The following is a 16,166-nucleotide window of genomic DNA, read 5'->3' on the forward strand; positions in this document are numbered from 1 at the left end:
TTGCACTGATTCTCTTGAGAGCCAGGCAGTGCCTTTTACAGTCAGGGAAACAAGATTTGAACATGGTCATTGCACTGTTGCTCTTGATACAGTAATGGTATTTTTAAATTTTTACCAAGGCAAAACATAGCTGCTACCACAGGAAATAATGAAATTTGAAAATTACTACCATGTATTGTGCAATGTTTGTGTATCTGACACTATATTAGATGCTTTATATACATTTGAATTGTTCCTGTGAAGTAGATGTTATAATTCCCATCATATGGGTGATGTGACCAACATTTAGTGAAGTTACAGGAATTGACTAAGGTGTCATGCCTGGTAAATGGTAAGATTCAGGTTTGAACATAGTTCTGTCTGCTTCCAGGGCATGCTGCCTGCCCAAGCAATTATTCTTTAAGCTAATTTACTTCAGTTGTGATCATCTGGTCCCTAGTATTTTCTATTGTTACATCAGAATCCTGATTCCTAGCATCTGGGGTGTGGTAAATTATACAATGATCAGAGGTCAGCAAAGCATGTACTTGAAAAACAATAAGAACCCCTAAATTACTACATATAGTTGAGTACCTTTGTGAAAAAGGAGAAATTATATCATCTCTTTAGGTAGCAATATAAATATTGCTGCTATCTAGCCCACATAGTAATATACATGTCTATTTATCAGAAGTTTCAAATGTTTATAGCTGTATTATAATATAGTAATTCCACTTTCTTAAGGGTGTAAGCCCCAATACAGAAAAAGTTATATGCACAAAATTGTTTGTAATAATGTTAAAATTTTAAAGTAAATATCCTTCCAGGGATACAAAGTTGGTTTAACATCTGAAAATCAATAAAATATACCATAATAATAGAATAAAGGGTAAACCTCACATGATTATCTCAATAAATGTAGAAAAATCATTTGACAAATCCCAAGAAACTTTCATGATAGAACACTCAACACACAAGAAATGCAAGAGAATCTCCTCAACTGGATAAAAGGTATTTAAAGAAAACCCACAGCTAACTTCATACTCAATGGTGAAAGGCTAAATGGTTTCCCTCTAAGATCAGAACCAAAACAAGGATATTCATTCTTGCCACTCCTATTCAACATTCCACTAGAGGTTCTAACCAAGACAATAGGCAAGAAAAAAGAAAAGCATGCTGAATGGGAAGGAAGAAATAAAACTATCTTTATTTGCAGATGGCATGATCTTGTACATAAAAAGTCCTAAACAATCCACAAAAAAAAATATTTAACAAATTAAAAAGTTCAGTAATGTGGCAGGATATGAAATTAATATACAAAATTAGATTTTATTTCTTTGCCCTAGCTACAAATAATCTGAAAATGAAAACAGTTATGAAACACTGTTGAGAGAAATTAAAGAAGATCTAAGTAACTGGAAAGGTATCCCATGTTAATGGATCAAAAGATTTAACATTGTTAGATAGCAATACTCCCCCAAAATTGATCTACAGATTCAATGAAATCCCTACCAAAATTTCAGCAGCTTTTTATTTTTTGCACAAATCTATAAGCTGATCTTAAAATTCATATGGAAATGCAAGGGACACAGAATAGCTAAAGCAATCTTGAAAAAGAAAAAAAAAAGTTGAGAGATTCATACTTCTCAATTTTAAAACACTCTACAAAGCTACAGACATCAAGACAGTGTGGTACTGACATGAGAAGAGGTATAGATAGACATAGTGTGGTACTGGCATAAGGACAGAATGGAATTGAGAGTCTATAAATTGACCCTCACATTTACATTCAACAGGTTTTCAACAAGTGTACCAAGACAATTCAATGACAGAAGGGGTCTCTTTAACAAATGGTGCTAGGACAATTGGATATACATATGCAAAATAATAAAGTATAACTCATATCACATACCATACATAAAAATTAACTCAGAATTGATCATAGAATTAAATGTAAGAGCTAGAAACTATAAACATCCTTGAGAAAAACATAGGATTAAATATTCATGACCTTGGGCTAGGCAATGGTTTCTTAGCAACAACACCAAGAGGACAAACAACAAAAGAAAAAAAATAGATAAATTTAACTTCATCAAAATTAAAATCTTTTTTTGAATCAAAGGATATCACCAAGAAAGAACAAAGACAACCCACAAAACGGGATAAAATATTTGCAAATCATCTATCTAATAAGAGACTTGTTTCCAGAATATATAAGTAACTGTTACAACTCAACAATAAAAAGAACTAGTAACTCAATTTAGAAATGGGCAAAGAATTTGAATGGAAATTTCTCCAAAAAAGATACACAAATGGCCAGTAATCATATTAAAAGACATTCACATCATTAGCCATTAGGGAAATGCAAATCAAAACCACAAAGTAATACCACTTCACACCCACTGGTATGGCTAAAATCAAAAGGACAGAAAATAATCAAGTATTGGAGAGGATGTATGGACATTGGAACACTTTATATATTGCTGGTTTGAATATACAATAATGCACCCACTTTGGAAAACAGTTTTCATTTTCTCAAAATGCTAACAAATATATTTGTGTGTATGGCATAAAGTGAGACATTAATAATTTTATTTTTGTACATTGATAACCAATTTTGTAGGTTTCATTTATGGAATAGCTAAACTTCCCCTGACTGTTTTGTAAGGTAACTCCTGAACCAAATCAAATTTCCTTAAACACTTGGATATGTTTCTGAGTTCTCTACTCCATTGCCTCTTTGCCTGTTTGTAATTCCCTGCATCATTACTTTACTTTCCTCATTTCCTTTTTCCTTTATTAAAAGTCTCTGTATAATAAATTCTCTGGATTTTGGCTGAAAATGTTTTTATGTGGACTTCACAACTGAATGATAATTTAGCTAAAATAAAGAATTTTAGAAGTCAGTAATTTTCCATGAGCATTTTAAAAAATATCATTGCATTCCCTTTTGACCTCTATGGTTGCTATTATACAGCATATTCTTAGTTCAATTGCTGTTACTTTGTAAATAATCTGTCTTTTCTAATTGACTCCTTCAGTGATTTGCTCTTTGCCTTTGGTGTTCTGCAAATTCACTAAAATATGTGTAGGTGTGGACTTATTTTTATTTATCTTTTGTAAGTTATAGTGAAACTTAGATATGAGGATTAATTTAGTTCATCAATTCTAGAAAATTTTGAAACATTGTCTCTTTTCTATTTTCTCAACACCATTCATTTATTCTTTACTTCTAACAATCTAATGAAATAAATGAGAAATTCAATCTTCTATGTCTTGAGTTCTTTTCATTACTTTTTTTTTTTTAACTCAATATCATTCTGTGCTCCATTTTGGAAATAGTCTTAGTTTTCATGTTTACTAATTTATGTTCATATACTTCTGATCTACTATTTAAACTGCCCACAGAGCTTTCTAAAAAAAAAAAACACAATATTATTCATACACAATACAAACCATCCTAAGTATACAATCAATGGCTCTTGGTATAATCACATAGTTATGTAGTCACTACTACAGTCAATATAAGAAAATCTCATTTCTTCCAAGAAAAAATCCCATACTCCTTATATCCCCCTATTATTGACATTTAGCTTTGGTATAGTGCCTTTTTCACAATTAATGAAAGAATATTACAATGTTAATATTACAGATCTTAGTTTACATTAATTGTATTTTTTCCCATATAACATCATATTATGTAATTACCATATATTTAATTATGACATGCGATTGTTCTAGTTCATGTGAGAACTCTCTTATAGTTATAAAATTAACCACTGTGCCAGTTTGAATGTATTATGTCCCCCAAACACCATTATCTTTGATGTAATCTGGTGTGGGCAGACATTATCAGTGTTGATTAGATTGTAATTCTTTGAGTGTTTCTGTGGAATGCGCCCCACTCAGCTGTGGGTGATGACTCTGATTGGATAATTTCTATGGAGGTGTGGCCCCAACCATTCAGGGTGGGTCTTGATTACTGGAGCTGTATATAAGCTCAGACAGAAGGAGCAAGCTTGACATAGCCAAGAGGGACACTTTGAAGAAAGCACAGGAGCTGCAGATGAGAGACATTTTGAAGATGACTGTTGAAAGCAGATTCTTGCTCTGGAGAAGCTCAGAGAGAGGACAAATATCCCAAGTGCAACTAAGAGTGACATTTTTGAGGAACTGCAGCCTAGAGAGGAACATCCTGGGAGAAAGCCTCCAGTGAAGGTGCCTGATTGCTGATGTGTTACCTTGGACACTTTATGGCCTTAAGACTGTACCTATGTAATCAAATAATCCCCATTTTATAAAAGCCAATCCATCTCTGGTGCTTTGCATTCCAGCAGTATTAGCAAACTAGAACAACCACCATCATTGTCCATCTGGGTTTCGCTTGGTCATACAGTCCCAGTTTGTATCCTCTAGCTTTCCTTCTGGTGACTCTAGCCTTCCTCTTTCAACCACATATACACTCTGCTTTGTAAATTACACTTATAATTTACTACCATCACACAGTATTGGCCCACTGAGTTTTAACTGTAATCACATTTTAAAAATTCTTGAAGCAGTCCATTTTTCCCCTAAATCTGCTTTTGTCTTTTCATCATGCCTTACTCATTCATTCAACTTTTATTTACTTTTATATGCTTTTAAAATAATTATTTTGTATTTTCATTCAGATTATTATTCAATATCTCAAGTTCTTGAGGATGCTAATGTTGCTGTTTGTCATATTTGCTGACTTTCACCAATGGCAGATTGTTTATTTAAATCTTTTATAATTTTAATACAAATTAAAATAAAGTCAAACAGACATAGCTAAAGCTACTTCATATTCTACTGTTAAAGGAATTTACAAAGTTTGAATTTGGTGAAGATACTTTCTAGAATATCAAGCAGTCACTGAAGCTCACTCTATTTTGATATGCCAAGGCTGCCGAGGTTGAATTTTAAGACCTACCATTTATAAATATGTAATCTTGAACAAGTAACTTAATATAGTGTGATGGTTAGGTTCATGTGTAAACTTCACCAGGTGATGGTACCCAGCTGCCTGGTCAAGCAAGCACTGGCCTAGCCATTACTGTGAGGATGTTTGTGGCTGGTTAATAAACCAATGGGCTGGCTTATTAAATCATCAGTCATTTGGCTGCAGCTGTGACTGATGACATCAACGAAGGGCATGTTTTCCACAATGGGAGAATGCAGTTGGCTGGATTTAATCCAATCAATCTGTTTTCTGCACAGGCCAAATAGGGGAGTTGAGTGGGGATGTAGTGGGAATCACCACCCCTGCATTCTTCAAGTCCTTAAGAGTGGCATTAATCTCTGCAGTCCCTCCAGGAATCCAGTATTGCTTCTGATTTGCTATTTTGCTAGGCAGGGGCAGTTCTAGCAGCTTCCACTTGGCCTGTCTCACCATAATAGCCCTCACTCCATGAGTCAGGGAACCAATGTGAGGATTCTGCCAGTTGCTGAGTATGTCTATTCCAATTATGCACTCTGGCACTGGGGAAATAACCACAGAATGGGTCTGGGGACCCACTGGACCCACTGTGAGATGGACCTGAGCTGAAAGTCCATCAGTCACCTGACTTCCATAAGCCCCAACCATGAGACCTGAGTTACTTATCATGAGCTGGGTATTGTCCAACCTGCCAAGCCATAATGTTGGGCATGCACAACAGCACTCCATCATAAAATGGAAATGGTGCATGCAAGATGGAGCTCAAGTGGGTACTGAAGGCACAAGTAAGTTACATGAGGAAGTGGCCCAAATACCCATGGCCCCAACTCCTTCTACCTTACCTTCTCTTTCCCAGCCCACAGATATGGCATCTTGGGGAATTCCTTACAATCAGTTGACTGAGGAAGAGAAAATTTGGGCCTGGTTTACAGATATTCTGCACGATATGCAGGCACCACCCGAAAGTGGACAGCTGCAGCACTGCAGCCCCTTTCTGGGATGTCCCTGAAGGACAGTGTTGAGGGGAAGTACTCACAGTGGGCAGAACTTTGAGCAGTGCATCTGGTTGTTCGCTTTGCTTGGAAGGAGAACTGGCCAGAGGTGAATTTGTATACTGATTCATGGACTGTTGCTAATGGTTTGGCTTGATGGTCAGGGACTTGGAAGGAACATGATTGGAAGATTGGTGATAAAGAAGTCTGGGGAAGGAGTATGTGGATAGACCTTTCTGAGTGGGCAAAGGACATGAAGATATTTGTGTCCCATGTGAATGCTCACCAGACAGTGACTTCAGCAGAAGATTTTAATAACCAAGTGGATAAAATGACCCATTTGGTGGATACCAATCAGCCTCTTTCCCTAGCAACTCCCGTCTTTGCCCAATGGGCTCATGAACAAAGTGGTCATGGTGGTGGGGGTGGAGGTTATGCATGGACCCAGCAACATGGATTTCTACTCACCAAGGCTGACCTGGCCACAGCCACTGCTGAGTGCCCAATCTGCCAGCAGCAGAGTCCCACACTCAGTCCTCCATATGGCACCATTCCCCAAGGTGATCAGCCTGCTACCTGGTGGCAAGTTGATTACATTGGACCACTTCCATCATGGAAGGGGCAGTGATTTGTTCTTACTGGAATAGACACATACTCTGGATATGGGTTTGCCTTCCCTGCATGACATGCTTCTGCCAAAACTACCATCTGTGGACTTACAGAATACCTTATCTACCATCATGGTATTCCACACAGCATTGCTTCTGACCAAGGAACCCACTTCACAGCAAATGAAGTGAGGGGATGGGCACATGCTCATGGAATTCTCTGGTCTTACCATGTTCCCCATCATCCAGAGGCAGCTGGGTTGATAGAATGGTGGAGTGGCCTTTTGAAGACTCAATTACAGTGCCAACTAGGTGGCAATACCTTGCAGGGCTGGGGAAGTGTTCTCTAGGAGGCTGTGTATGCTCTGAATCAGTGTCCACTCTATGGTGCTGTTTCTCCCATAGCCAGGACTCATGGGTCCAGGAATCAAGGGGCAGAAACAGGAGTGGCACCACTCACTATCACTCTTAGTGATCCTCTAGGTAAATTTTTGCTTCCTGTCCCTTCAAGCTTAAGCTCTACTGGTCCTCAAGTCTTTGTTCCAAAAACAGGAGTGCTTCCACCAGGAAACACAACAATAATTCCATTGAACTGGAAGTTAAGAGTGCCATCTGGCCACTTTGAGCTTCTTATGCCTCTGAATCAACAGGCAAGGAAGGGGATTACTGCACTGGCTGGGGTGATTGATCCTGACTATCAGGGGGAAATAGCACCACAACTACACAGTGGAAGTAGAGTTTTTCTGGAATACAGGAGATCCCCTAGGGCGTCTCTTAGTACTACCATGCCCTGTGATTAAAGTCAATGGAAAACTGCAACAACTCAATCCAGGCAGGACTACCAATTGCCAAGAAACTTCAGGAATGAAGGTGTGGGTCACCCCACCAGGCAAAGAACCATGGCCAGCTGAAGTGCTTGCTGAGGGTAAAGGGAACATGGAATGGGTAGTGGAAGAAGGTAGTGATAAATATGAACTACGGCCACATGACCAGCTATAGAAATGAGTACTATGATGGCATGAATATTTCCTCCTTGTTTTGTTATGAGTATGTTTGTATTTGTCTATAAAGCAAATATCTTTGCTGTCTTCTCTGTCTTATCCCCTTATCATATGGCATAAGCTGTATTGTTCATTTTGCTATATTTAAGCTAAAGAAAATCAATTTTAAGAGTTAATGTCACCCAGGGACTTGCACCCCATTCTGGAGAGATTTAGTGTGTTTCTGGTTGTACCCTGCACAGCAGAGTATTGTTAGGTGAAATATATGCTTAGGATTTTTCTCTACTTAGAGATAAAGTATGGTTTTATGTTATGTGTATAACTGCCAAGTTGACAAGGGGTGGACTGTGATGGTTAGGTTCATGTGTCAACTTGGCCAGGTGATAGTACCCAGCTGCCTGGTCAAGCGAGCACTGGCCTAACCATTGCTGTGAGGATGTTTGTGGCTGGTTAATAAACCAACAGGCTGGTTTATTAACTCATCAGTCAATTGGCTGCAGCTGTGACTGATGACATCAATGAAGGGCATGTTTTCCGCAATGAGAGAATGCAGTTGGCTGGATTTAATCCAATCAATCAGGTGAAGACTTTTAAGTGAGACAGACAGAGGACCTTCACTTCTTCTTCAGCTGCCCAGCAAAGCATTTCCTGAGGAGTTAGTTGAAGTTTCCAGTTTGTTTCCTGAGTCCATCAAACATCTTCATTGGAGTTGCTAGTTTGCTTCCTGCCCTGTGGAATTTGGACTCATGCATACCTACAGTTGTGTGAGGCACTTTTTATTTCTCATTGATTGTTTCCCTAGAGAACCCTAACTAATACATATAGTAACAGATATCATACATGCCCCATGGGGTGCTGAAAGAGAGAGATGAAAGAAGTATATAATATGCTTAATACAGTGCTTGGTCATAGTAAGCACTCAGTAAACATTAGCAAAAAGTGCTAATGATAATATTAAGAATAATAATAAGAAAAATACTATAGTAGTACTTGGTCACCAGATTCCACATACCTGAGGCACCAGTCAAATTTGGCCCAAAAAATAGATCTTTTCCAGTGTATGAACAGCTGAGAAGAAAAATGGGGACAAAAAAATAAATGAATAATAAGGGGGAATGGGGAAATAGGATGTTTTGGGTGTTCTTTTCCACTTCAATTTCTATTCTTTTTTTTTGGGAGGGGGGAGTTACAAAAATGTTCAAAAATTGATTGTGGTGATGAATGCACAACTCTATGATGGTACTGTGAACAATTGATTGTGTACTTTGGATGGTATGTGAATATATCTCAATAAAATTGAATTTTAAAAATAGATCTTTTGGTTTGTGTGGTATGTGAATATATCTCAACAAAATTCATTTAAAAAACAGATCTTTTAAGGCACCAAGTTATCCATATATTATTAGTAGAAATTCTGGCTGCCACAATGAGGATTAAGAAACTACTTGTTTTAGCATCCTTTCTACAGCTGAGCCCAAATCTTAATGATGTCATTATATATGTAGTCCTGCAATTTTTAATAGTGTTTAAATTAATTAATATAGAGGAAAAATACCGAGAATGGCATGTGGTACATTGTGGGCACATGTTAGTTTCCTTCCTCTCTTTATTATTACTTGTCTTACCTCAAACATAGAAGAACAGGATTGAATACCAGGGCTTGGAAAGCATTTGCCACAGCAGTGTTAAGACTGTTGAACCACCTCTTTGGGAGATTTTATATGAGAAAGATCCTTGTACTTCCCCTTCAAATTAATCAAATCCCAACATTTGTTAATAGTGTTCCCAGATTGGGCTTATTTTAAATTAGGTATAAAGAGGGAAATTAGTGAATAAATTCAAAGCTACTCAAAACTAACCACCATCAGTTATTTGATCATAAAGAAAAGGCCTTTCATGGAGAATTATGCTGAGCCTCCAGAAAGTGGTCACCACATTTTCTTGGCCATGCTACATACCCCACAGGAGAATTGTTCACATGAAAGCCTTGGCTAGTAGCTTTGTTCAGTGGCCTGGAACTGATTCTTGATATTGGAAGAATTATAAATCAGTATCATACATGCCAGGCTATTCAGCACAACTCAACAAATGTCCCTACTTTCCCAGAAGGTGAGACCAAAAATCTTGGCCAATAATCCATGTTGATTTTTCCATTCTATCTCATGGATAACATTGATTTTGGTAAATTTCATCTCATACTTTGTAAAGTTCTCACTTCCATCTCACATATCTAATGCAACCAGAATATCTTTTAGCCAATTATTTCTAATAGCAGTCTCTAGATACCTTTGTGAAGGGGAAAGGGTCATGTCCAAAATTAAATCTCATCACTTTTGAAACTATTAGTAGGCTAAAAGAATCCTGTATACAGTGTGCAAATCAGATTCAAGCACAAAACATTTTGGAATACTTCTTGCATAGAGTCTAGAAAAATCTGTTATCTAAAAATTGTAAGCATTTTTCTGCCTCCTGGGAAACGTAGGTTTGACTTAACCTTTGAGGCAGTGCATCCCTTTGGCTTGGGAGAAACTTTCCAAAGACAAATAAGCAAATGAAGAGCATATACATTTTCTGGAATAGAAATATTCAAGGCAACATGACTCTAAGGAGTTAAAGCACTTCTCACAAGAATGTAAAAGGTTGGAATTAGTGGAGACAGCAATATATTTCTGGAAATTATTTTATTTAAGGAAATATTTCCTTGGTACAGATCTAGATCACCCTGCTTAGTCTTAGATTCTTGAATGTGTGTTTATATTATTGAATTTCCTTCCCTTAAATGACCAGGTTTAGAGAAAATTAATAAAGCATCAACTTGCACTTTACTTTCAGTAAGTTGTCTTGCTTTCTGAATGAACTTGGGTTAACTACTCGAACTACATTCACTAAGCAGAGTACGATCTAATATACATCACCCAGTAGTATAATCCTTACACTGTTTATTCTACCCTTCTCTTTCTTAACATCTTCCTTAACTCTTCCTCTCTTTATTTAAGATAACATCAGCTACCATAACAAACAACCCCCCAAAGTGATAGAAATCTACCACATAACATCAAAAACAGGTTTTCCTAATCACGAGTCAGTTCTCCTCCAAGTTGTGATTCAAGGACCCAGACTCCTTTTATTTTGTGGCTCTGCCATCTTCAACATGTGGCTTCTAAAATACCATGTTCATCTGCATCAAACTGCAACAGAAAAAAGTCATAGATGATGAAGCATGAGAAGTCTTTATGGGTCAGGCATTGACATAATACATATCACTTTCACACAGATTCCACTTGTTAAAAGTCAGTCATGTGACATGGATATAAGGAAGGCTGGAAGTGTAGTCTAATTGTACACCCAGGAAGAAAAGTGAGTTTGTTGATAGCTGACCAGTATTGCCCACACTGTCTTAGTTTCCTTATCAGTCAACTTTTTTCTCATTGGAAGTTTATAGTTGTCCTCAGGAGGCTACAGCTCTCATTTCTAGCTTCGTACAAACTGAGGGAGGTGAGAAGTTTTCATATTCTAGAGAAGTGAATTTCCAGGCAGAAGTTCCTTACAGCTACATGTGTGTTCTAGTCTTTATGGGGAGAGCAGGAGCCAAGACCAAAAACACAAAGAAAGAAGTAGAAGCATGATCCTTACCACATATTAGTGGAGGAATAAAGAAGAGAGCCAGACTGGGATTGCTAAATCCCAACCTGGATTTGGCTGCTGATCTCTAACACATGGGGTATGACAAATAGATTCAAAAATAGATACAGCTGAATCCTTACAAAGAAACCTCAAATATCTCCATATAGCCTTAGATGAACATTTTTAATACTCATAAATTAATCAAAAACTTATTCTGGATATTTCTCTCTAAATATATCTACTTTGCCTGTAGATCATCTTTTTTTCTGCAAAAGTTAATTTTCATAAGGATATGAAGCTGGATTGATGGGATTTTCTATCAGTATAATTGAGCTCACTGAGACTGGGTCATGTAAATTTCAGAGTGCAGATAGGCTAATATGACATTACAATGTTGAAGATTTGGAAGGCCATTGTAATCTTCAACAACAGAGCAAGGAGATTCATCCCCTTGGTGTCATCTGATGTTGATTTCTCAGCTATACCTCCTGACAGCTCTCCAGAGCTACACAATGAAAGACACACTATGCCCTCACTTTCCTAAAAAGGAGGCACCTGGGCTGTTAACATACATTACCAATATATAGAAACAGATATTAAATATTTTAAATGAGAAAAGCTAATTTGCATATTTGGGCTATGACCTAACGTTCATGCTCTTACATTCAACAAGTTACTTTACCAGGCTCTTTGGAGACGTGGGGGAGATGTAACAATAAATGAGTAAACAAGGTTACCTCATTGGTGTTGTGAGATAAGAAATATATATATACCTAATTAAAACACACCACATGAGAGTAGTGCTAAAGCAAAAATATAAACAAGGTATAAAGAAGTACAGAAAAGGAATAGATTAATTCTGATTGGGGCATTCCTAAGAAAGTTCATAAAGGAGATAATGTTTGAGTTGGGTCTTTGAAAAAGACTGGATTACAGAGGGTGAAGATGATGCAGAAAGGTTTACATGAACAAGGATACACAAATAAGAATGGTCATGTTTGCATTGCACAGAATAATCTGATGTCACTGCAAGTACACAGTTATTTATTCAATGAATATTTATTGAATGAATATTATGTGCCAAATACCCCTGTAGGCACTTGAGATAATCTATGAACAAGACTATTCAAAAGACAAAACAACAACAAGAAAATCTCTGACTTGGAAACTTTTATGGATTGAGAGAACACAGGGAATGTAAGAGAGAGTTAAGAAGATTAAGAGTGAAAAAGTTGAGGCTAGTATACTAAGGAGCTTGAATCCTTTGCTAATAAACCAAAGAGGCTGGGTTTAAGATATAGATGTGGAAATCCTTGCGTACATATGAGAACTGAAGCCTGGTGGTGAACAGGGTTTCCCTGTGAGAGACATGTTCTGAGGAGAGAACTTTGAGGAATAGGAATATTAAATGGGCAGGGTCGGGGAAGAGCAGGTGGAGGAGACCAAAAAGGAACTGTTAGAACATAAGGTCCCTAAAGGAAGGGACAGCACCTGTCTTTTCACCACTAGATGTCCAGTGTCTAGCGGAGTTCCTTCAACATAGTAGTTACATATTGTTCTTTTAAATGAAGCATTATTGAAAGATAACATTACAGACCTTGGAGAGGGGAGAATAACTCTAAGAAGTGAGTAGAAAAATCTTCCCAGAAGTTATAGCAGATAAATGATGCTGTCTCTCCTCTGCTTGCCCTTCAGATCCATTATCCAACCTTCTTACCCCTTCTCTGTATCCCCCAGAACAATCTCTACAGTCTTAAGTGAGAATCCTGCCCTCTTCTTTAAAATTGGGTTAACCAATAGGAGATACCAGTAGAACACCAAAGGGTAAGAGGATAGAGTGGTCAGGTTATTTCTTCTCCTCTCCATCACTTCTGGGCTGAGGTTTTGGGCAGAGGCCAAGTTTCCTCTACTAAGGCCACAGCTCGTATCAGGCTGCCTACGGCTTTTGCTTGTTTCTGGTAGCACTGATCTCCTCACTTACGTTGTAGGCCTTGCTTTCCTGTTGTTGCTAGACCCTGGGTGCCTCACTACTCCTTATTGGCTCTATTAATCTGCCCACAGGTTTGCTTTACTACACTAAAATTCACTTTAGTAAAAATTAACCTACTGACACAATGACTGACAGAGTAACTATAAATTTTTAAGAGCTCGTTAATGATGCTGTAGGTATACTGTAGAGGATTAGGGTGGGAATCTGAATCCAAGTCAGATAAGTCCATCTGTTAACAGTAATTAGGGAGGTAGGTAGAAGCTGTGAGTAGAGACTTCTTTTTTTTTTTTTTTCCGAGTAATCTGATGGTGAACAAAAGAAGAGATAGTATGATGTATTAAAGAAGAAAAGTCAAAGAAGAATTTTGAGGGTGTTTTTTTAGGATGGAGCATAATTACATCTATAAACATGGTCAACAGAATAAGCCAGTAAAAAAGGAGAGAATAGAAATATAGGTCTCAGAGATGATAAATAATGGAGGACTATTCCATAGATGTCAAGCCCAAGAATACTGTTAAAACCTCAAAAAGAAGTAGTCCATTGATTCTGGGAAAGGAAGGAAAAGGTTAGTGAAAGAGAGAAATAGTATTGGTGATAGAAAAGAAGAAAGCTGAGGAGTCTGCTCAAAATTTGAGAGAAACAGGAAAAAGGAATAAAATTTGAATGTTGTGGAGTTTTAATTTTATATTCCATGAAAATGGTGATGGTGGGATAAGAAATTATCAAAATTCTGCTTTCATATCCTTGATCTTGCAATGAGTAGAACTTACTAGAGGAGAGGAAACCACCATATTAGTGACAATTACAATAGTCCAGGTCAAGAGTTAATGAGATTCTGGCCTGGGCAGGGAAAGGTGAAGTTGAATAAAAGTACACAGCAGACAGTAAATCTGTGCATTTATTGCCTGTTCTGTGCTCAGCTCTATATAAAGAAGAATGGAAATTTTACAAAGAGCGGAAAACATACTTCCTTCCATCAATGAGCTCCCAACCTAGTTGGGAAAATATACATATATGACATAGACTTTAGTGAAGAAAAGATTTTTGAACCAGGAGTCAGATCCAAGTTCTAATCCCTGCATGCCCCTAACTCAATGTCAGATCCTGGGTAATTCATTTCCCCATCTTTACTGCAGCTACTTTGTTTGACCAATGAAGGAGTTTAAAAATATTGATGGTCTCCTTGGTTTCTAAATACCATTCTTCAATAAAAGGACTAGGGATCCTTGAAGAAACAGCTGATACTAGGGCTGAGGCATGGGAAATACAAAATGAACTTGGTAGTACCAAAAAGTAAGGAAAGGCTCAAAAAATAACAATGGTTAGGTGCATGTCAAAGGAACAAAGAAACTCCCTGAAAGAGCTCCAATGGCCAAAGCTGCATCAATTTGAACAACAAAATAAACATAGCAATAGATTAAAAACCAAAGTATAAAACAAATACATGAGTCCATACTGATATAAATAAATGAATGAATAGAAAATAAATGGGAGAGAAGAAACAAATCTTCCTTACAGAATTCCAAGTAACCTGAGTAAAAATACTTTCCTCTCCAGGAGGTGGAACTTACTCCTCACCACTTGAGAATGGGCTGGGCTTAGTGACTCACTTCCTAAGAATAGAGGGAAAAGGGGGAAATCATAATTTTACACTGGAGAATTTAGCAAGCACATTAGCCAAGTGATGAAGATTTACAGCACCAGTGATGTCATGTAGGTATCATGTACCCTCAATACAATGTAATGAGAAGGGCACTTCACTTGCGTGATATCCTTCTCTCAAGACCTATAACTCTAGTCTAGCAATGAGAAAGACATCAGACAAATCCAGATTGGAAGACATTCTACAAGATACCTGGCCAGTAGTCCTCAGGACTCTCAAGATCATAAAAATAATAGAGAGTCTGGGAAACTGCCATAGTGGAGAATAGGAAGACATGACAACTAAATGCAATGTAATACTCTGGATTGACTCCTGGAACCGAAAGAGGACACTAATGGAAAAACTGGTGAAATCCAAATAGTCTGTAGTTTAGTCAATTAAAAAATAACCGATGGTCTCTAAAGTCTCTTCCAGCTGGTAGCTATAAGTATAGTGTTTATCTAATTGCTTCATAATTATATTCACGTTGAAGACAAAATGCCAAGAACACAGGAGGTAAGGAAATCAATAAAGTAGGATGGAAGGCTTTAATCAGCATTTTTTTTTCTCTTCTGACTTCCTGTAGCTGTGTATTTCAGTGATGTAGTGTGTGGCTATCCCAAAGCAATTTTTGAGGCAATGGAGTTGTGTATTGGTAAAAATCTATTGTCTCTTGTCTGTTACTTTCCTAAATTAGCTCTCACCATCTGCCATTAGTAAGAACAGCTTCGAGAGAACCAGCAGGTTTCTATCTGCTGCCCTGAGTGGTTGTACCTCCCATGCTGAGCTATCAGAAGACAGCACACTACGAAACTGTTGCTATGCTGATGGGCAGGATGGCAAGTTACCTTTGGCTCATTTGATTTTCCTCAACAGTTTCTTTGCTTTTTAAAAAAATACAGTTTATGGAACCCCAAAGTGAAATCATGCTGGCCTAATTCACGACATTTTCCTGAGACTTTATGATGTTTCTTTTTTCTAAATAAGCAATTTCAGGTCAGGTAAAAATGTGAGTAAATCATGCCTGGTTCTTGTTCCAGAAGAATCCATTTCTGTTCATTCCCTTTTCCCCCCTTTCATGGCTTTGGGACAATAAAAATAAGCAATGCCTCCACGCTGGAGCCTTTCTGAGTGTGTAATATATAAATGGTATAGCATGAGCAGGGAGCGATATTTCCCTACCTTGGTCATTACCAACCTTAGCGTTTTCTCTGGCAATTATCTGAAACAGAGCAATAATGTGGAGTAACAGTTTTGGCACACTTGAGACCCCAGGAGGATCAAAGAGGCTGTGACAGTTCATGAAACGGGGAGGAAGCAAATGGTCCCCCACTGCCAACACTAACACAGCCCGGCATTGAGAGCCTGGGAGA

The sequence above is a fragment of the Choloepus didactylus genome, chromosome 2 (assembly GCF_015220235.1).
Source record: "Choloepus didactylus isolate mChoDid1 chromosome 2, mChoDid1.pri, whole genome shotgun sequence".
NCBI lineage: Eukaryota > Metazoa > Chordata > Mammalia > Pilosa > Megalonychidae > Choloepus > Choloepus didactylus.